Here is a 23035-nt window from a genome sequence, read left to right as displayed (position 1 = left end):
CAATCCCAATATTAAGTAGGTACATTTTCCACAATTAGAAAACATTTGCTGTGCAATAAAATTTGTTAACTCATTAGTGGAATAACAAATAATTTTTTTTTTTTTGTTTAGAGTATTATTCTTATAAAAGTATTAGAATGATTTTCACTTAATTTTCATTTTAAATTTCTCGATTTCTTTGTAAAAATATAGGAAGTTTTCTTCCAGTCTCACAAACGTTAGTTAAGTTGTTATATATAAGTATTTATAAATACGTTATTTCAAATATTTCTAAAGTCGCCTCTGTTAGTTATATTACAGATTTTTTTCATAAATCACATAATCCATTATGTTAAGTATAATTAAATAAAAGTTTACAACCATTTTTAAAGATATATCGCATAGTCTAGGCGATAATGAAGAATAAATTTTTGACTTGCCTATTCATATATTGTTTTATCAATTTAAAATTTATAAATATGCCTTAGCCAGATTTAATTTCAACCGCAATATAATCCGGCTATTCAAATGATAGTATATTTTCCAAATTAAAAATAAACTTTTATAACTAGTGTGCTATGGAATGTAAAAACTGGACAAATTGGTAATGAAGAAATTAAAAATGCGAATTTTGGCATGAAAATATTCTAAGCAAAAAGGAATATTTTCTGGATATCTCTTTTACGGTATTGTCATTTTTGTTAAGAAATGCGAAAAATAGTACAGTACACATCTAGGGAACAAAAGAGAATGCTTATCACCCTCGACTTCGGCTCGAGTGACAATGACCATGAGACGAGAGACTTTCTTTACTTGGTCATGTGGTGTGAAAATTTTTTTCTGCTCAACGGAGGCCGAAAGTGTCAATAAAGTTTAGCACAGCGGGAAGAGAGTTGGCACTTTCTGCCCGGAGCGGAGAAATATTTCTGATATTCCTTATTATGTTGAAATCAGAAAAAATGCCCAACGATGGAAAATTCAAAGTGATACTTTGTCTTATTTTATTGAACAGCACATTGAACACATGCACTAAAAAGTTCCAATCAATAACAATTCACATCGCTTGAAATCTTTCACATTCAAGTATACATACGAGTTAGTTTAGCTGAAGTATGTTATTCGTCTAATTTAATATCCAAAGCCTATGATTATATAAATATTTACAATCATCTTTTAAAGAGTAGTTTCATTTTAGAAATATAAATTGGTCTAGGACCAGACGTAGAACAGCCGAGGACTTCTCTCAAGTTATCTCGTCATTGAGGACGATGTTCAAATAAGAAGATATTGAATAAAAAATTCAATGATGTTCAGCACTAATTGTGCTTACTGCACAAGCAATTGTAAAATTACCGAATCCTGAAAAATTAGACCCCGGTTATGAAAGTTTTCATTACATGACGCACAAATCTTATGGAAAACGTCCCCCAGTTAAGTTGTTATTCTAAGCTTTCTGAATCTGATTTCACAATGTACATATTTTTTTGATATTTTAATGCATTAATATACATAGGAATGGATACACATGTATACTAGACTGAATACATTCCCTTCATTAAAAATACTTAATCATTTAAATAAATGAAATATTTAATTTAATATTTTATGGAAACTAAATTGATAATTATATCATTTTTTTTAATGATTCGAAATATAATATTCTTCCAAATATTAGTTTTTTGTTAAGTCTTCTTCAAAGGAAAAAATTTAAATAATTTCCATGTTTCCACGCTTCTCGCATGTTACATGAGTAAAACATGCCATTTTTAATTGAAATTATGTCATTTTAGATGAGTAAATTGTCTTTTCATGTAACTTTAGGTAAATTGTATTTTTAGGGTTGATAATATTTAACAGCATGTGCATTAGGCTTCCAATTACTTATATTCAAAGTTTTGAAGATTTCTTAAGATTTTTCTTGTGTGATCCAGCTATCTTAACCAATTTTAAGATATATAAAATTCGCTGAAATACTAATTTCATGATTTAGTTCAAATTTATATTGAAATAAGAACGAAAAATATTACTTTATCAGTGGAGAAAATGCTTAATAAATAACTCAAAAACTGTCCATTATATTTCATTGTGCAAATTGAGACATTTAATCAGAATACTTAGGACTACATGATATTAAAAATTCATCATTTCCAGTCGCTTGGAAATCACTACCCAATACGCCTGACTCTAGACCTTATTTTAAACTAATATCAAGTTTAATGTGATGGTTTATTATAGTAAACTTATATGATAGCAATTAAACATCTCCAGAGGATATGATGTTGTTTTTTGTGATCTTTGAAGACGTGTTTTTTTGTTAATGTTGATAATAATCTGGTATTATTTCCTAGTCGTTATTAATTTCTTTACACATTAAAATTAAGCTTTAAAAAGTGCAATTTTTAAATTACTGCATTCTTATTTATATACTATACGGAAAAGTCTAGTCAACAATTTTACTGCTGCTAATTAATATCGTAATTCTAGAGTCATATAATCTCTAAAAACGAAGAAGAAGAGTATAAAAAACTACTATTTTATAGTAGTGAATATATATAGTGACAATAGTGAATAGTCACTATTTTCACTATTTCAAACTTAAGGGAGTGCCTTAAAGAATAAACCAAGAGCTAGATCTACCAAACGACTCTATTTTTGGGGTATGAACCAATTCTTGGGGTATCGAAAATCACAAAAAAAATTTAACTAGAATAATGAGTGGTATACGAGCTTAACCTCTCTTGACAAACACTCATTCCATGATTGTTCAAAGGTTTTTATAAATGGCTTTTCATACTTTTTGGGCATTCTAATATTCTATTCTATTCTAAATTTTACTCATGAAGAGGAAGAAATCGGTATACACATTCTATTTGAATACGAAAGTATCTCTCTCAACAAACACCATCATTTGGGATAAACTGATCTCCACTCCAGTAAAGTTCATTAAAGCTGTAGAACTTCTATACCAATCTTGAAGTAACTTCAAATCTAATCTAATCAAATCTATACGTGTCGAAATTTACATAAGTGCTAAACTTAATAGAATATTAATATCAACAAGGTCAGAGTTTGAAATATAATTTATATGCATCCATAATCGGTTTAATGATTTTTCGGTTTTTTGGTAAAATAACTATTTCTGTGATTATACATCATCCTACTTTTTTTGTTACTTGCATCTTTTGATAGTGCAGAGTATTTGTACTCCCTCCGACGGCTATAAATATCAGATCTTTGCCATGTTTCTACAGTAAAATAGTTTTTCTTTATATATCCCGTATCACACATAGGGTCTGAGACATTATGCAAGCCTCATCTAGTCTCTGCCAATTCATTTATATGAGTCCATCGTTTCTGTGTCGAAAAAGGTCATAAAACAAAGATTGGGTTTATTTTTGGCTACCATTCTACCTTTCATTTGATCGATTTCAATGATAATTGTAAATTTTGTTCAGGGTTGGTATTTTATGTTCATTTGAATCATTATGAAAACAGTAATGGAAAAACTTTGGCAACCCTGAAATTCTTTCCAAACTGTTCGAGAAAAGGACTGAAATTTACGAGTTTATTTTCATTCGAAAAGTTTTCATTGCAAAGTTTTCATCCATTCGCCAAATATTCGGTAAAAGACAAGACAAAATTATCTGATTTCTATCTTGACTATTCTTGTTTAAAATAATGAAATGTGGTATGCACATGTTTTTCTGTAATTCAACCGTAAGTAGTTCAAAAAAAAAGATTCAGTATATGCAGGATGCTGAAACAAATAGCAAAGTTTTTATTTTCACTTATTATATACAGCAAATCAATATTTCTCAGAAAGTGTTCTTCTCACCATTAGCTTAAAAATTTAAATTAAAAACAATACCAAAGTATTTAATTACCAATATATGACGCATTATCAAGATGAATAAACTTTTACTCTAAAATGATAAGTAAAGGTAAAGAAGAAAGAAAGAAAAAAAATTGGTTTTTTATTAGAATCAGGTAAAACTTGTTTATAAATCCACTAATACCACAAATGCCAACATAATAATAATGCGTTAATAATATTTTGTTTCAAGCACAATATTTATATCGGGTGTCCGCAAAATTTGTAATATTGATCGTATAGCATCTACTATATACATCTTTTTGGTTCTTTAAGAGGAAAACAGGTGGTGTTCTAATGTTTCTCTTTCTAAGCTCTTCTATTTCACGCCTAAATTTAATTAGCAACTAAGTGAAACGAATTCATAAACAAATATTATGAATTATTGTAGGCTTCTCTAAAATTATTATGGCATCAAAAAGTTACCCGTTTTTAGGTCGGAATTCTGAATTCCTTTATTCACTTTTATTTCGATATATAATGATTTTAATAATTCCTATCGTTATTTATACCAATACAAACCAGAAAGTGCTTTTACTTGACTTGAATGGGATGTTCCATTTTCCGATTTGAACGGGATGTCCCATTTTCAGGTAGGATTTAACAGAAAGTTAACAGATTTATTATTAAATGTTGGGTAGTTTATGATGGAGACTGTTTTTTTTTTCTCAAAAATTATTATTAGAAAAATGAGATTGGCAAAAAAGTTGCTTATACGATAATTTAGAGAATGTACTAAACTAAAGAAAACACTTAAGGACGAAAGTTTTTAGAGGCACCAAATTGCTAAATTTTTATAATGCCTTGTTTTGAGTAACAATAAAAACGATCATGTGAGGTATAAATTATTCACCTTGTCTTGAATTGAAAAGGGTCGATAGTCTCCATTGACTTTTGTATACAATTTTTTCTCATGATTTATAAATTTTGTTTTCTTTAGTCCCAACATAATTTTCTGGCTAATTCGGTTTTTCTAATTGATTTCGAAAGTTTATGACGAGAATCAGTTCTGAACTTCAAGCTATTTCAACAAACATTTTTCGACCACAGACCACAACGAATTAACATTTTTGCGTTAGTTACCTCTTCAATTAATTAACCCAGAATAAAGAAGTTCTTCTGGCAATTTGTGTATGTGTGTTGGGGTACAAATTTTCTCTCATGATTCCTCATGAATGAGAAATGAGAGCGACATTGGATTTGCGCCAATTGGGGAACTGGGAGGGGGTAAGAGAAAAATACAAATTGGAATTTTCTAGTAATATTAAGAAACTGGAAATTCTGACAATAAGTTCCTAAAATTGTTCAAAATTTCACAATAATTTTTCCTCTGAAATTTTTTCTGGTAAAGTAATACCTACAGAAATATTTACGATAATTCATTGTATGGATTTGTTTTTTAATTACTCTACATGTTCTCACTGCTAATGTTACTGCAAATCAATTAGATATCGATAAAGAAGACACCTGATATAAATCGTAAAGAATATAAAATAAAATAAAACCACTTTTTATTATCATCTAATATTATTGAATAATATCGCATTGATTGATCAATGACATGTTATACCTTCTATTCCATTCTTTATCAATCAAATTGATCAAATTACGATTATAGAAATCTAACAAAGTATATTGTTACTAATACATTTTGAAATTAATATTATAAATTTTATAATAATATTATCAATAATTCCAATTAATAATAATTAATACCATAGATATCGATTTTGTACAAACTTAAAATTAACATTTTTATCAATCTTTAAAGAAATTTACTTAAGTACTATTGAAATTATATATTAAAATATGTTTCCTTGAATCACTCACATATAACTAACAAATGAAAGCTTCTCAGTCAAAGACACGCAAACATTCTGTCTATTCCTAATATGGCAAAAAAGCATATCAAGAAAGAGCCTCTTATTGCAAAAAATCCAGTATTCAATTGAATAACATTTTCGTCGATTGAATTATGTTTTTTGGGATACTGAATCCGAACATGGAGCTTTCTTACAAAACCTGGTTTCTCACATCATATTCGCAGATATCAGTGAAAGGAATTGAATTCTCGCTACCACATACTTTCTAAGGCGTTAATTTTTTACCCAAGATTTCAAATTTTTGACCAGCTAAAATAATAGTTTTATTATAATTTCGACTTTATAGTTATTTTTTATCGAAAAACATATAACTTTTTTCCGAACTTTTTTCTATACTATTCTAACAGGTTTTAGACGTAAAAACCGAAAATTAAAACCTACCGGAAAAAATATTTCAAATAAAAAGCTTTTTACGAAGCAAAAAATCGGAATATACTAAAATATATATAATTCCATTTAAATGTCTTTAAATGGAATTTAAATGAAATAAAGTCTTTTTACACGAAACTGACTGCATTTAAAACGTTATTAGACTCCTGTTTATTCACAAAAAAAGACCCCGTACAAAAAACTGTGTCTTTCTTTTCGTTCAACCTCAAAATGAGTGAATTTTACGTTTTAGCATTTTTTTTTCAATTTTCATCCCGTTTTGTCGATATGAGGGTGCACACACAAAAATCACATGTGAGTTCTATAACGATTAAGTGTTTGAAAAAGTCTAAACAAGCAGTCGAAACGTTGAAAGTATCATTATTATTATTTTTTTTAATTATTTCTAATTTAAAGTATACGTTATATCTAGATATTAATGTAAGGTAAATACCTGAAGGCGACACAAAGTAAAAAACTTCCTCGTTAATAAATCCTGGTACAAAAATAATCACTCTCAAAATAATTTTCACCAATTCACTCCAGAAAAAAATTTTCATTCACAAATTAATATCAAAGTTTTCCCATAATATATTCGTGTAAAACATAAATTAAAAATTTGTTTTAAATTATCATAATTAAAAATATTATATCGATACAATTTTTTTAATTAACTATATTATTAATTAAATTTTTAATATAAATTATATTAATTTTACAGCAACAAAAAAAACCACAACACTGAACATAAATGTTTTCAATCAAATTCAATTTGTTAACTAAAATCTGAATTCAAGTTTTGTGTACACTTTCAACTTACTAACTAACTTTAAACTCTTCCGTGCATTCATCACGTGTGGCAAACCTTTCAAAATATATATTTTCAATGGTTCCGTTTCATGTAAATCAAAATTTTGATTTTTTTAATTATTTATTTTTTTATTTTGAAGAAATAAAAAATTTCACGAACAAATATATTTCTTCACAAATACAGGATAAGTACACAGTGGGTTATTACAAACATGACACAATTTACTTAAAAACACAGTCAATTTTCTTCAGTGCTAAATTTCCTTACAATGTCTTTGCATATGTAGTTTAAAACCCTGTATGTTGTGGCGAAACTTTTCTAAAATAAAAAAACTTTTAACAAAAAGAAAACCGACTTCCAAAGAAAAACTTTTCCAAAACAAATTAATATGCACTAAAAAGTAAAAAAATAATTTATAATATAATGTAGTTAAAATTATTGTTATTTTTGGAGAAATACTTCATCCGCACCAGAGAGAAGCAATAAGAAAATAATTACCATTTTTACCTTAATTACCATCTTACGGGCTATGATATGAGTAATTTGCCTCGATTTCATTAATAAAAGCTTCAAAATAATAAACGAGAAATCTTGGTGGGTTATCGATGACTGAGACGATTACTATTTAATACTTTTGAACTCCGTTGGAACCTGGAATCATATCACTAACCAATCTTCTAAAATAATTTGCAAGACTGATTCGTCTTTATGTCTCGATTGATTAGTCTACAATGAGACACAGAACCAATGATGTATAAAATACTTTCATATTTGACTAATTTGGTATATTCACGAGTATTACAAGTTAAATGTATACAAATAATTTTTTGATAATGCCAGAAGGTGAACCGGTTTTTGATTAAAGTTGCACAAATATTTAATAAAAAGAACAATATTCACAGTCTGAAATCTCTTAATATGAAAGGTTTAATACGTCTTTAATAACAAGTAAAGATAATATTCAAAATACATAAATTGGCTTAAAAAACCGTGTATTGAATGAATATTCTTCTTCATCTTATAAAGGACTGAATTGGGTCGAATCTAACGAGGTTTACGAAACCAGAAAAGAAGTTAAATGTTTTCCAAATTTCTTTTGAGATGTGCATAATATTGCATACAAAAAATTATATAAGTAATTGAATTTTTTGTATCCTGCTAAACAAAGTCAGGCATCTTTTAGTCCGTTTTTAATCCCCGGCTAAAAAAGGAATGTTATAAATTTAACGTGTTTGTTTATCGGTAGATCTGAGTGTCTGTCTGTGGAATCGTAATATTTTGATAAAAGAATTTTTGTTTGTATAAATATTGAATATTTCAATAATTTCGATAAAAAGTTTTCAATATTTCCCAACATTAACCGAGCGAATCCCGACTCAGTTCGTTCTATGAGAATGCAATACTTAATTTCTGTCGCTTCAAATACGAAGAAAACTGAAATATTAATTTCAGTTAAACCTGGGTAAGTGAGAACTGGATAAGTGAATAAACTCTATAAGTGAGAGTAATAGCCAGGACCCGTCATTTTAAGCTCCCAAAACCTCTATTAGCGAGAAACAGAAACCTCTGTAAGAGAGAGTCGTTTTCCCCTCATGAATCTCCGTAAGTGAGACTGCTACTTATCTATACCTCTATAAGCGACAGTCGAGCTTTATTTGTTTATATTATTTAGGAGGAACTATATTTTATCATATTACATATTTACTACATTCGTACTTGACGTGACTTGTTATTGCTGCGTACCTCTATAAGAGAGAAACGCTACCCATGTACCTGCATTAGCGAGAAACTCGGGTTAGTGAGAAACTTCTATAAGCGAGAATGAGATTGCCCTCCCTTGAACTCTCGCTTATCCAGGTTTGACTGTATTTATTTAATAATCGCTAGTTCGAAACCGGGTCAAATTACCCACAGCCTATATATCGATTAAACAATTTTATTTTTTCATTTCCAAAATAAATTTTTTTTGATGATCATTGTGACTACATAATATGTACCTACTAAATATAATATGTAGGTAGACTTTAAAAATGCGAATAAAATTTACATATTTGATTATTATATTACAATGACTAATAAAGTAGTACCTATATGCCTTTACTTAACTACTACTAAGAGGTACCTCCAATAATTATATTTTTGTAAATATAATATGATCTGAAGATTGTGAAATTTAATAAGTTTTTTATTTAAATTATTCACTAATCAAAGAGTAGGTCATTTTGTATACAATTTTTAAGTAGAAAAACTTGAATATTTTTGAAAATATGGTTAAGAAGTCTTATTTTAAAAAAAAATTTTAAATTTATTCATTACGTTTGACGTACAACACTGTCATTTTTTATTAACAAAATATGAAATTGAAATTAGAAATTAAAATGTTAAACATGATTTATAAAACACTTTACTTTTGAATACGCAGTTATGCTCGCGAGGTTATAAAGAAGTGTATTGGAGTTTTTATGGAAGGATTAATTGCAAATTCTATTGATCATGAGATCACAGTTATTTGATGGCGCGTCTATGGCTCACTAAACATTTCTTTAGAAAAAATGGCACGGTGATACATAAAGATTCGCCACCCCTGCGATAAGTTATAGAAAAGTCTTATGGGTATGGATGATATTTGAACTAGCAACGTCACGAAAAAGTGTATTTTAAAACGGATGGATTTGGAATATTTTATTTCTGATAGAAATTACGTTCTTTTTTCCATATAAAGTACAATTGAGAAAGCAGGGTTTTGCCATTGCAAACACCTTAGTAGATATTATTCTAATAATTTTAAAAAAAAATTATCAATTCATCATTTTTGTGACTGTAATTTTAATATCATTCAGTTTTATAATCGAAGAATGTCGGTTGGCTAACTTACGCTGTACCTAGAATTATTAAGCACATGAAAGTTAAAAAAGAGTTAAGTATTTTTAATTTAAGGAAAATAAATTTGATTAATGAATCAAACCATGTATTTTAATTGTTTATTTGTTTTCATGTTTTGAAAAACAGTAAAAAAAGATTTATGCCTATTAAAAAAACAAAGTTTGACATTGAAATAATTTTTGTCTAAACTAATAGTTAAATCAATTTTTTTATTTATTTTTTAATGATGAATAAACTTTATTATTAAAAACTAATAAAAATGTTAATTCGTTATAAACAAAAATAATTTATATTGGGTATTATAAGAAAATTATTTTACATCAGTTATAAAAATTATCATTTGAAATTAGATTGAAAACAAAGAAAATCTTAAATGAAACTAAAATTCACTTACTCCAAAAACAATGATTTATGATTGTAAATAACAAGTCAAATTTAAATAATTTTAAAAACTCCCGTGGGATGATCAAGTGTTATTTAAACTCGACCAACATTGTGATTTTGTTTCAAATGCTTATAATTATTGAAAGTATTTGTAGGTACAATAGAACGCCGAACGCCGAATCGAAAATTCGTATAATCGGACATAAACTGGTAATAAAGAACGAATTGTCACACATAGAATTACACTTTATTAAGTTTAACAGACACAGTTCTACAATATTTTGTCTCTAGTTTTCAACCATAACAAATATATCTGGACTCCAACGAGTTCCAACTTCTTATAACAAAACAAAACATAAATTACATACGTACTTGGTTTTAATTTTTTATATTACGCTGATTCGGATAATTAATTGATGATTCGGATAATCGACGTTCTACTATATTCAAATAGTATTTTTAACTAGTTTCAATTTGTTTTAATCGTTCGAATTAAACAGCCACGGTGCCAAATGAAGACATGAAGACACAGAATATAGGTAGAAGGTATGAAGATTCCAAATAGAAGATTTAAGATTCAAAAGTTTTTAGGAAAAAAACGCAGAAAGTAAATTTTTCCATATGGCTTTTGGAACCATTTACAGTAAGTTTCAATTTTCGTCCTAATTTTTTTAGATAAATTTTTGTTTTATGTAGATACGCATTTCGACTACCAAGTAGTCATCATCACTACGAATTAGCTAATCGTAAGTACCCTTATAAATAGTATATGTTACTCGTCGCTAATTTGGCAAATGTGCAGACCGTCATTAAATTAGCAACAATTGTAGCATACGCTATTAATAAGAGTAATTACGATTGGCTAATTCATACTAAAGATGGCTACTTGGTATTCAAAGCACGTACTTATATAATACAAAAACTTATTTAGGAAATTAGGACTAAAATTGAAATTCATTTCGAAAAATCCAATAATTTTCATTTATTTTCTTTGATAATATAATATATTTACAGTGTGTTATTTTTAAGTCACTTTATATTTAACGTGTATATCATGACCTTAGTAAAAAGAGGTTCACACTGACTTCATATTATACTAAAAAAATGAAATTACTAATATTATAACATAAATATACACGATCATCTTCTTCATAACAAAAATATTAAATGTATACTTTGACCTCAATTCTTACATTTAGTTATAGGTATTTTTATGAATTTTATTTTTATATTCATTCAACAGGATATGTACAGGTGTATATCATGGAATAGATAATTGTGTGTACCATGAAAATGCTGGAATTAAAGATTTGATTAGCTTCTAATTGACATATTATATTCATTTAAGGTAGTACGAGTGCCAAGGCAAGTTTTGACTTGTGGTTGAAATTATTTGTACCTTTATTTTCAGCTTTGATGATGAATTTTGATATAACTTCATGAATATAGACGAAAAATAAGAATACAATTTTTCCAAAACAGCTAAACAGTTCAACAAAATTTTGTCTTATATTGTTATAACATATTTAAGTTATAACATAATTCACCATCAAAGTTGAAAATATATATTTTTTAAATTTGTGTCTTCACTACCGTGCGTGCTCATACTTAATTAGTCGGACATAACGGGTTTTCAATAATTTATGAAGATTTTAACTTTAATTTATATAGACTTTTTTAATTTCCACCAACTAGTTTTGGAGAAATCTATGAAAACATACCGTCCATCTACCGTTTTCCCACAAGACCAATGTTAAATATGCCTATTTTTGAAGTCATTTATTTATTTAAATAATAGGACAACCTCTCCTAAAATTTCCAAATTTGATTTAAAATTAGTCCACCTTCATATAAAGAAATCAAGCCTTTCATTCGAAATTGCTCTGGAGCTACTACATTCTTAATATATATATTACGACACACGAAACATTTATTTTCTTAGAATAAGAGTTTTTCAAGCGTATAATTTTCATTTTTAATCTACAAGATAACCAGCTTTTGATGCCAATGCGAAAAAATCTCAATTACTTTATTGTCGGGGAAACTTGAGAAACGGTAAGAGTTAAGCATAGTGAGAGATTTATGTAAGGTGTCCTATTTTGACCTTCCTAAGTGGTTAATTCTACCGAAAAAATTAATGATTCGAGAAAACGTTTTTCTTCCTTGAGAAGGATAATAAGAGTTTTTCAAAATGGTAGGGACTATTACAACATATGGGTCTTTTAATAAAGAACAACGTGCCAGTTATGAATCAAAATGAGATTTTAATTGAACCTAAAAATTTAGACCAGATTCAATGGGCATACTTGAACGTAACACATTTGTTTTTAAGCATTATCCTCCATTAATTAGAAAAGTATAAGGTTCGTATGAACTTCAAATAATTGAATGTTAATCTTATTCAATTCACTTAAACAAGTGACAATTATTAAGTAATTTTCTCGCTGTAGTTAAGTTATTAAATTTAACGCTTCATTGAGATAAAGACGAATTTTTTGTTCATGAGGAAATAGTCTTCAAGACAATCATTTTTACCTTCTGTATTTAATTATTTTTTATTAAAAAATATTACATTCATTTTTTTAATCATTCGGAAGTCGACAAAAATATATTTTATTTAACCAAACATTATACAAAACATGCAACTAATGACAAAACAAAGGAAATTTTCTAAAAATAAAGCTTAAACTTGCAGCAAATATTATTAAAATGAGAAAGATTTAAACCATAATTTATGTAGCCATCGTGTAAGATTGAAAAATAAATAAATTCTAGGGCAAAGTGGCACATAAGTTTGGAAAATTGAAAAAAAAAATTAAACTTTCGAAGAAAAAACTATTTTTTCAAATACCTTTCAGGAAATTCGTTTGCATAACTCGTTTAAGTATGCCATTTTTATAAAGCTATTCTTTGCAAACTTTTGGATTATTTCCTGGTAAGAAGTGAAAAAAATGTAGTCAAATGTTATGTTCTTAGACCTACGCTAAAGGGTATTTGAAAATTTATTATAAGGGAAAATTTTGTTCTAAATGCTTATAATTTTATTACTTTTTGTTTTTGTTTACTTTTAATCATGCAAACGATATTTATTTACATCATGGTCTCTTCGATTAAAATTGATGTTTTTAATATGATGCATACAGTGTAAACCAAATATTGACAAATATCTTGTCTAGTAATCTTAATTAAAGAGAATTGAAAAAAATAATTTAATTATTTATATAATTAGCTAATAATTTTAATTATCCTCATGACATTTAATAAATCTTAGATAGAGACAATTTGTACCGGCTAGTTTAAACTTAAGCTAGTTTTACTTAATTTAAGCTAGTTTTAACTTAAAACGTTTAAATATTTATCCTGATTTGATTTCGAAATTCACGCGCTACTATCAGTTAATCTTAATATGATTACCATTATTGCTGATGTCATGACATGAAAAAAAATAATATAAAATATTTATTTAAAAAAAAAAAAAAAAAAACCATACCACGAATGAATCGTGAAATCTGATTCTTTTATATTCAATTTTTTTTTTCTCGATATAGTACATTATTTATTGTTATTATTATTTATTAAAATTATATAAGATAGAAGGTATGGTAAACTAAGGTAACTAAACTATAAGCAAGCATTCTCTGATTGTATTTATTGGTTAACGAATAAGTGTATCATGTAATACATATGAATTTGTTGAAAATCCTTTCTTCAATGTTTACTGGTAGGAAAATTTCAAGACTTTTAGGTCCAAAGCCAGTGTCTGACAGACTTACTCGTTTGAATATCGGATTATCATAAAATATCGAAGTAACAACAACGTAAAACTATTTCCCACATATAGACAGATACAAAAAAGAAGGTAATAGAAGAAAATAAAGAGTTTGCTAGAATACCGAAGTTTGTGAATCACTGTGTCTTAGATCCAACTAAAAATAACAGAAAAAGGAGCACATTAATTATCGGATAAAAGATTAAGCCTCACTCACTGATTGTTCATGTTGAAAGGTTAAAAGCTCTAATCAACTTGGAAACGCCACATAATGTTGAAACAACCCACTTTCCACGGCTTTTATTTAGTCCTCTCATAAGCGCGTTTTAACTTATATTCACGACGTAAATGTTTATATCAAAAAGTAAATATCATTAATTTCTCAACGGGTGTTTCAGTCTCGTAATATAATCATATTACATCAATATTCATCTTCTGTTTCTTGTATATTATACATATTTTTATTTTATAGTTTTAATATATGCACGTTCAATAATAATAATAATAATTGTAAAGTTACAAACAAACCTAAACAAAATTGTTACGTAATTGAATATTATTAACTAACACACTGATTTACTATCATATATTATAATATAATATAATACAGTTTATCGGGTATCCAAAAATTTAGTTTATACTTTATATAATAAGCGTAATTACTTCTAAAATTTTAATGACGATCATTACTTCGTTTCTAGTTGTTACCAAATCGAAAACTGGCTCTTGAACCATAACAAACAACACTTTCGATCACATTACGTTTCAACAAATAAAAAGCTAAATCGGTTGATCCGTTAAGGATCTACGATGCCACAGACAGACACACAGATGCACAGATCTACAGATAAACAGATACACAGACACCCCTATATTTAGTCAAGGATAAAAAATACTGACGAGTATTAATTATGGTCATAATTACAAATAATTAGATGCTATTAATTGAAATTATTTTATACATTTGAACTACTCTTTTCTTGAACTACTTTCGTCTTTTTATGTACTTGAACTACGAATATTTTCATAAAAGTACGAGAAATAGGGTCGAGGAATTGGCACAACCAAGAAGTGCTTCCTTCATATTAACTCAATTTTCATATTAACAGATAATTGTTCACCACTCTAACTTAACTTGGGGCTCTAGGCGAGTGCAAGTTGGAGTTGCTACATCAAAAGGCTCTGTCTTGCTCAACATAAGTGACAATCACTGAGAAGAATAGTATATGTATAATCATTGATTTTTATTTAAGATAATACGAAAAGATAATAGCTTTTTCCTAAAGCTTCATTGAATTGCAAGAGTATTCTGTTATCAACGTAGGTAGATGTAGGAAATAGCTTCGAAAACAGAAAACTCCTTAAAGTTATATAAAATTTCAAGCAGAAAAGAAGTTCTATCTAATGTTCTTTCAACGGGAATATCCCTGAAGCATGCGGTTTAATTATTAATTATTTGTTGAAATTGAAAAAAGCTTATCTCCTTAGAATTTATTAGATCGGAAAAATTCTGTACGAATATGGTACCAAGGCAACTAAGAGCTTAAGGACAATTCTTAAAATATTTTTAACTCTTATATATTAGACGTGAAAAACTAAGAAATAAGTTTATATTTTGTGAATGAAAAGTTGCGTTTAACACTATCAGCCATGTCCGTTCGAAGTAAAAAACGTATTTGAGGTAAAAAACATACTTTGAGTTTATACAAATTTTTACCGCCCAGCTTTATTTTTTTACATGTGAAAAGTGCCGGCTTGGAAACTAAATTTTTTAACACAAAGTATATTCTTATATGATATTATGACATGAATCTGAACATGAAGGTACGATTTTGTCTCAAGTTTATTTAAAAAAAAATCATATATATTCGTTTAAATTCAGTGGCTATGAAATATGTTTATAAATATTGTATACTGTAAGTACATGTGTTATACCTTTTATCGTGATGGTACACTTACGCTAATTAGAATGTAAAGTGCCAATTTTGTGGGAAATTATTATTTATAATTCAAAACATATTTTTTAACATGTATTTGTTTTAATAATGCACTAGCACCAATATTTCTTTATTTTATTAGATTTTTCAAAATTCGCGTGAATATTCAAAGGCGACCAATTAGGAAATTTGCTTTTTAAATGTGCAATCAATGATGGTCCGGAGAGCTCTGAAAGTAGAAAGTAGAAAAGAGATTAGAAAATGTAATCACCAAATCATTGTGTTTTAAAATTCGACTTTGACACTTTCCTGGAATGAGTACCAGAAAGCTCAATGAAAACTATTAACAACTTGAATATGTCTTACACGTTTTTTTTTGTTATGCTAATAGTGTTGTAAGGAATTAATTATTTTAGGAATTCTAATTTCTAAATAAAAAGTGTATAGAAAATAATCATTCATTTTTACTTCTATATATAAATATATAGGAGACTTTCTATAGATATAGATAGTCACTCATCACGATATCTCTGGAACTATAAGACCTAGAGACTTGAAATTTGGCAGGAATATTTCTTTTGCCAAGTAGAGGTCAGCTAAGAACGGATTTTACGAAATTCCACCCACAAGGGGGGTTGCGGGGGTGTTCATGAATAAAAAATTCATATTTTTCAATTATGGCTTTTAATAGTTCAAAACTTGGTCAGAATGTTTTAAATTACATTTAGAAATTTTTTTAACCTTCGGAGGGTAGAAAGGTGTAGCGAGAAAGTGGGAAGGAAGTATCGAATATTTACAAATATACCTAAGTGGGGTATCAAATAAAAGAGCATGACGTGTACATTACAAAACTGTAATACAACGCAAGGAAATGTGGAGGGAGGGGTGCAAGTGGGGATGTTGCCCAGCAAAGCGGGTAGTTCCCAGCTAGTTCACAATATAATAAATTAGAAATAACATGTCAACACACTTGAAGGCTGGAAATGAATTGAAAAGAACTAAACCGGAAAAAATAGGCCTGAAACTTTGCAGGCAAACTCGTGGGGACAATAAAAAATTTAAAAGAAGAAAGGGGCTATAATAAAAACTTTTATTTTGTGTTTTTTAATTACTACATAGTATAAAACAAAGTCACTTCCCGCTGTCTGTCTGCCCCTATGTATGCTTAGATCATCAAAACTACGCAACGAATTTGTATGCGGCCCTTATAGTAGAGAAACACTGATAATTTCAGAGGTTTCTAATGTGATGTCGTAAATAAACACATTTTTGTATATAAATACTTTCTATGGTATAGTTAGTATCACCATTGCACCCGTGCAAAGCCGTGAGAGTCTCTAGTATTTAATAAATCGAAATGACAAGCATTACAGCAAACGACGACAAAAGTTCACAATGGAATTCAGTAAGCATGATTGGTAAAAGCATTATATATCACTTTTTAATAATAAAAAAACAACACAAGACGTTTATTATATATATTTCAATTCATAATACATAATTAGTTTTATTATTTGGAAGCATATGACATTAAAATCAGATTAGACACAGTTTTTAGATAATAATATTTTTAAGATTATATTATATCAACAGTAAACGAATTTAGCTTATATTGTTATCTTTTATCCAAAATGCATTTCAATTATTATTATTTTTAACCCCCGAACCAAAAAAAGGGATGATATAGGTTTGACCGCTATGTGTGTGTGTGTGTGTGTGTGTCTGTCTGTCTGGCTGTGGCGTCGTAGAGCCTAAACGGATGAACCAATTTTGATTTTTTGTGTTTTGTTTGAAAGATAATTTATTGGAGAGCGTTTTTAGCTATGTTTCAAGTTTAGGGTTTCGGACCCGAAATAACTAATAAATAGGCGATGATCCTCAAAATTGATTCAGATTGGCTCAATTTAAAAAAGGCTCTAAGTTAAAAGGTAATTTAATGGAGAAGGTTCTTAGATATGTTTCAAAAGTAAGCTTTTGTAAATTTCACTTGTTAACATTAATGTTTGATTTACACCTTAATAGAAATTGAAAACTTGAACTGTAATTTCAAATCAGTGCTCTTATCTTTGAGCCATCAGGTTAATGATGGTCGGATAAATTTCTTTCATTTTCTTTCACATCTTGATAATATGTTTGGTTCTTTCTCCCTGGAAAGAAAATTACCGAGAAAGTTCTTGGGTATGAAAGTAAGAAACAGAAAGAACAATGTCTCAACGGTGATGCGATTGGCAACTTTTTTTAGTGTAAGCTAAAATCTACAAAAAGACAAATACTTAATCCAAAAAATTCAAAAGGAATAATTAACAAGAAATTTGTAAACAATCCCGAAAAGTCGGAAAATTAGTTATGATTGATTTAACATAAAGGCAATTTTTTTTAACGCATTAAAATTAAGCACTCGTAACAATTGACACCGTATGATATATGGAAGAAAGCCGATGTTTTGAATATCATATGAAATATGTAACAAATTTTCACTAAAACATATAAATCAAATCATATTTTGAAATTTGGGAACATATCACGTAAATGGTATTGAGTTATTGAATATAAATAGATTGTTCTTAACACGTTTGCAATATTTCAGACCGATTAGATGCTCGAAAGTGAATGAAAAGTAATTTGAAACATTCCATTACATACATATATATCAAAACGTACAATGGACAAAAAAAACTTGTACAACAGCCGAATTCATCTATTGTGAATATGAAATTCATAAAAGTTTAGAGAATCGTTTAATATAATACGACAATTACTGTTATGATTATGTAGATATAATTTATGAATGTACATAAAATGAAACAGTAATCAAGTTTTTGAAATATATAGATGTCCCAATTCTTTAATTTTAATGTTTGAGTTATTAGAACAATATATTTCCACCTACCGCATTTAGTGTGGAAAGGTCCAAGATATGTAAAGCTTGTCTCACCTGAAAAAATAAGAAAAATTAAAATTAACGATAATATTAATCAAATTAAAATAATACAGTCATTTCAAGAATCGATCTTCATTCGAATTTTTTGTATATTTGTTTAGTATTATAACGAATCAATAACGGTAACAAATAAAATCTAATAAAAAATCATTTATTCGAAACGGATTATCAGTTTATCTACTTTTTTAGCAGTTACCATGTCCTCTGAAAAAATTAGTAGCATGCTGAAAATTCTATGAATTTGTTTACGTGAATGAGCAAAGTCGGTATGCGTTTCGAGTTCCAAATAAGAATGTATATTTTAAGCCTAAATTTTTGTATGAAATCAATAAAAAATAGCCATACATGACTATTTGTATAATATATCAAAGATGATTCGGAGCGTCTAAAGGTTTTACGAATAGTCGTGTAAGAAGAGCTCATAGAAATTATTATGATATATTTTTTGGTACAATAACAGTATTTTTATTAAAATTTTTAATTGAAACTTAAAAAGGTATGTCTGTAAAATATGGTGGAGGCAATGGGAAAATCAGGTCATGCTTACCATAAAAATTCATTATCACACGATTTACATACGTTATTCTTATTCTTTTCACCAAATCCTTTCATTTGATAGCCATATCATGGGAATGCATAAAACATAACTACCTCGGTTGAGGATAACTGTTTCAAAATTCAGTTGCAAGATTTGGTCCGAACAAGAATTGTAAGAATAAAAAATAGATCCGCTAGAGGAAAATTGAGATAAGTATGATTGATTAACTTGTTCTGATTTTTGTAAATAATTGAATATTTATCAAAATGATAACTTTTTTTAAATTTACAGGATTTGTTTTCAAAATATATTTTTTTCCAAGGAAATTTTTTTTTTAAAACCATTTTTCTAGGGACTTGTGTAGAATATTGTTTGGAAAAAAATACTAATTAATATAATAAATTGGCAAAATTAACGATCACTATTATAAAAAATTAAACACCATAAATTAACCTTTTCTAGGGGAAATATGTAATTTTTTAAATAAACAGAATATGACATTTTATAACAACGTCGGAAGACAAAGCCAAAACAAATGAGGCCAGACCATCCATATTGTGTGATTAGTACTTTCTCATATTGTAACCATTCTCAAACATAATTATATCAAAATATTATACCAACATAGTGCATTTATAATTCGACAAAAGTGTAGTTAGTTATATATATTGAATGGATTATTTACCTATTGATTGATTAAGTAGAATATTGACCTCGTCTTCAGCATGTTCGTACGAACATAATATGTACTCATCAATTGTTTAGAGGATATGTGTATGTCCATAAGGTTAACAGCGCTAACTCACAATAGTTTTCAACCTTCTCTTCAATTTAATTCACACCCAAATTTAATCAATCATTTTCAAATAAATTAAATGTATTTCCATCAAATAATTAGATTGTGTCAAGAGGAAATTCGACTGTCTTATAGACATCGCCCTTAAGTCAAATTTTCATCCAAATCAAACTAATTCTTTATTAGACGACTAGGTACAAGAAAAAAATGAATATAAGGAGTTAACCACCATATGTATGTAATTATATATGTAAATATGTCTAAGCAGGATACAAGTTTCTAAGTCGACTTCAATATATATTAGGCATTGTTGTATTTTGCAGCAATAACATTATCGAATTTAATTATCGATAAAATGTCGATACATGTACCATCAAAAATCCGGCTTCAGCTGCGAAAGTAACTGATAATGTTTATATTTAGCCATTGCCATAGTATAGTTTGATTATAGAATCTAAGCATTAACACTAAACAAAAAAATTTTAAGCACGAGAAGCCTTCGCACTGCTGGAGAGAAACTGTAGAAATACTTTCATATCACTTTATTATAACGATTTGTTTTGAAAAAATGTCATGTTTACAGTCTCTAGGCACTAAAACTTTGTTGATTGCACGGAGTAAGCCAGAGGGGAGAAGATATGTAAGTAAAAAAAGCCACCTATTCGATCGGGTGCAACTCGATTTGACACAATCATCTTTATTATAGTTTCAGAGTAGTCTTAAGACGTAGTTCTTTGAGATATATCTCGAAGTCTACATACATTCAGAGAATGCAAAGAAACTGATTAGATTACCATCCTGAGTTTTCCTTCACCCACCAATATTTCTTTCTTACCTCTTTAAAACGTTTCCCTTAAAAAACTATAATTAACTGGAATTTTCCTCATAAGGTAAGTCGTTTCTAGTTAGCCAAAATCATTATACTTTTAGAACCATAGAAAACATTAAAAGCAATAAAAATTGTTTGTATCCCTACGAATTATAGTGTTCCTATTGTTCTATAAAGGAACTTTTAGTATTTCGACTGAGGTTAGGTTGCACCAAGGTCTTGTTTTATAAAGTCTGCTAGCTTTATACACATAAAGACATCCACTTATAGATACATATACTATTAACTGCATTTACTCGTATTGAAATAGATAATATTGAATGTTAGTAGTAACTAAGTAGGTAAATAACCAGTTGTAATAAAACAGCAGCAAACCAACCAAGAATCAGTTACCTATGGCATTCAAAGATGTGGTTTTTCATCCTCAAGTAGTAAAGGTAGCCATCATATAAACCTCATACTCATTATTCTTCTATTCTATTATTACACGGATTGTATTTTTTTGAATTCGGAATATGGCTTCGGCTTTGGAGGAAGTTGAAACGCATCACAATGTTTGCTTGTATGAGAAGAACGTGAACCATGGATTTATTTCTTGCTTTCAGACTCTTAACTTTTGATCCACAGACTTCATGTGAATTTTTTTTGTTGGGCTCAATATACCCATTTTAATACTGTCGATTGTGCAGAAAACGTAGAGAATTGCGTTGTTTTCTTTAAGTCACGTCCATATTTCATATTAAAATTTTCTTTTTGTAACTTGCACGCATTTGTACCTGTTTTTCTCCGAAGCTAGGTTTTCTGAATGGCAGACTTGAGAGTTCTAAATCGATTCTTGCTTCGTGTGTGGCTTAAGCTTCCCTTGACTTCCCCGATTGTACCTTTTGTGAGCCGTATAGACAAAGTTCGTCAAAAAAACTGACAAAAACGTTATTATATGATAAGAATTAAAAGCACGGATAAACCTTATCAATAGAGAAAATTACAATCAAATTTTTTATGTTTCTGTTTCTCATTGATAACTATGAGAGCACTTTTTTGAGCAAATGAGTGAATATAGACTAGATGTACAATACTGAACCTGAAAAATATTAGAACAGGTGCTCAGAAAGATAAAGAAGTACATAGAAGAGCCGAAACGGGCAATTTCGAGTAACGTGTTGCAAATTTACTTGAAAGCAGATACTCGTTACCTCTGAGTGACAATATTTTGTTCACTGTGAAATATGGATGGTTGAAAAGCTACATACTAACGTAACTCCTACAGTAAACAGTATCAAATTTATCAGCAACTATTTCTAAAGGGTATATCCATTTTGAAATAAATACGTACCGTATATCAATTTTATAGCATAACTAATATTATTTTATGTAAAGACATTAGATTGCAATGTATTTTAGTTTAGAATAGAAGGCATACCTAGACCTGGGATGTGGATGGCATTGTAATAACATTCTGTTCTGTAACATAACATAACAATCAATTCAAATATAACTGCAATCAATATGGCAAACAAATGAAAGCAACTTTAAATGTAATATTATTTCTTTTCAAGTCACAATCAAATTGTATTTTATATTCTTTATAGTTCATTTATTCCATAAATGCATATTCAATTGCCATTTTTATAATAGTAAACAATAGTTAAATAAAACGTCCCTGGCTATTGTTTACTATACGAAATACGAAAGCTTGATATGTTTTCTAGAGATTATTTTAAGACGGCTGAAATTCGTATAATTTTTTTTTTTACTAAATTTAGGTATGGGTGAAGTACGTCTCTCACCTGAGAGCAGTTGCGTTAACATTGGATGCGAGCTAGTAAAGCCACCTAATCTCTGTCTGGCAAATAAAAATTTAAATATAAAACTAAATCATATTAAAATGCCTCACTCAAAATATTTGAAACGTTTTCTTCTTAATTATTAGAATAATATCTGACGCGATATTAGCCACGGCAAAACTCGCTATCAATAATAATTTATATATTCAAAAGGATATGAAAAATTCTTTAAGAAAAAAGGTCTTTCAGGTGCCCCCCCCC

At 28.4% G+C, this 23035-nt stretch overlaps 1 protein-coding gene across 2 annotated transcripts in view; it reads right to left on the bottom strand.

Moving 5' to 3' along the window:
* The window catches only part of LOC123301544, a 136397-nt gene that overhangs the window by 74930 nt on the left and 38432 nt on the right, over positions 1 to 23035 (bottom strand). The window contains exon 1 of one of the 2 annotated variants that reach the window (XM_044884320.1): positions 6557 to 6708. The exons of the other annotated variant lie outside the window; for it this stretch is intronic. The gene's annotated coding sequence lies outside the window, so the exon portion shown is untranslated. Of the gene's footprint in view, positions 1 to 6556; positions 6709 to 23035 lie in introns of those variants that run through there. 2 annotated transcript variants of the gene reach the window in all.

The sequence above is a fragment of the Chrysoperla carnea genome, chromosome 5, assembly GCF_905475395.1.
Source record: "Chrysoperla carnea chromosome 5, inChrCarn1.1, whole genome shotgun sequence".
NCBI lineage: Eukaryota > Metazoa > Arthropoda > Insecta > Neuroptera > Chrysopidae > Chrysoperla > Chrysoperla carnea.
This window is presented reverse-complemented; position numbering and strand designations above follow the sequence as displayed.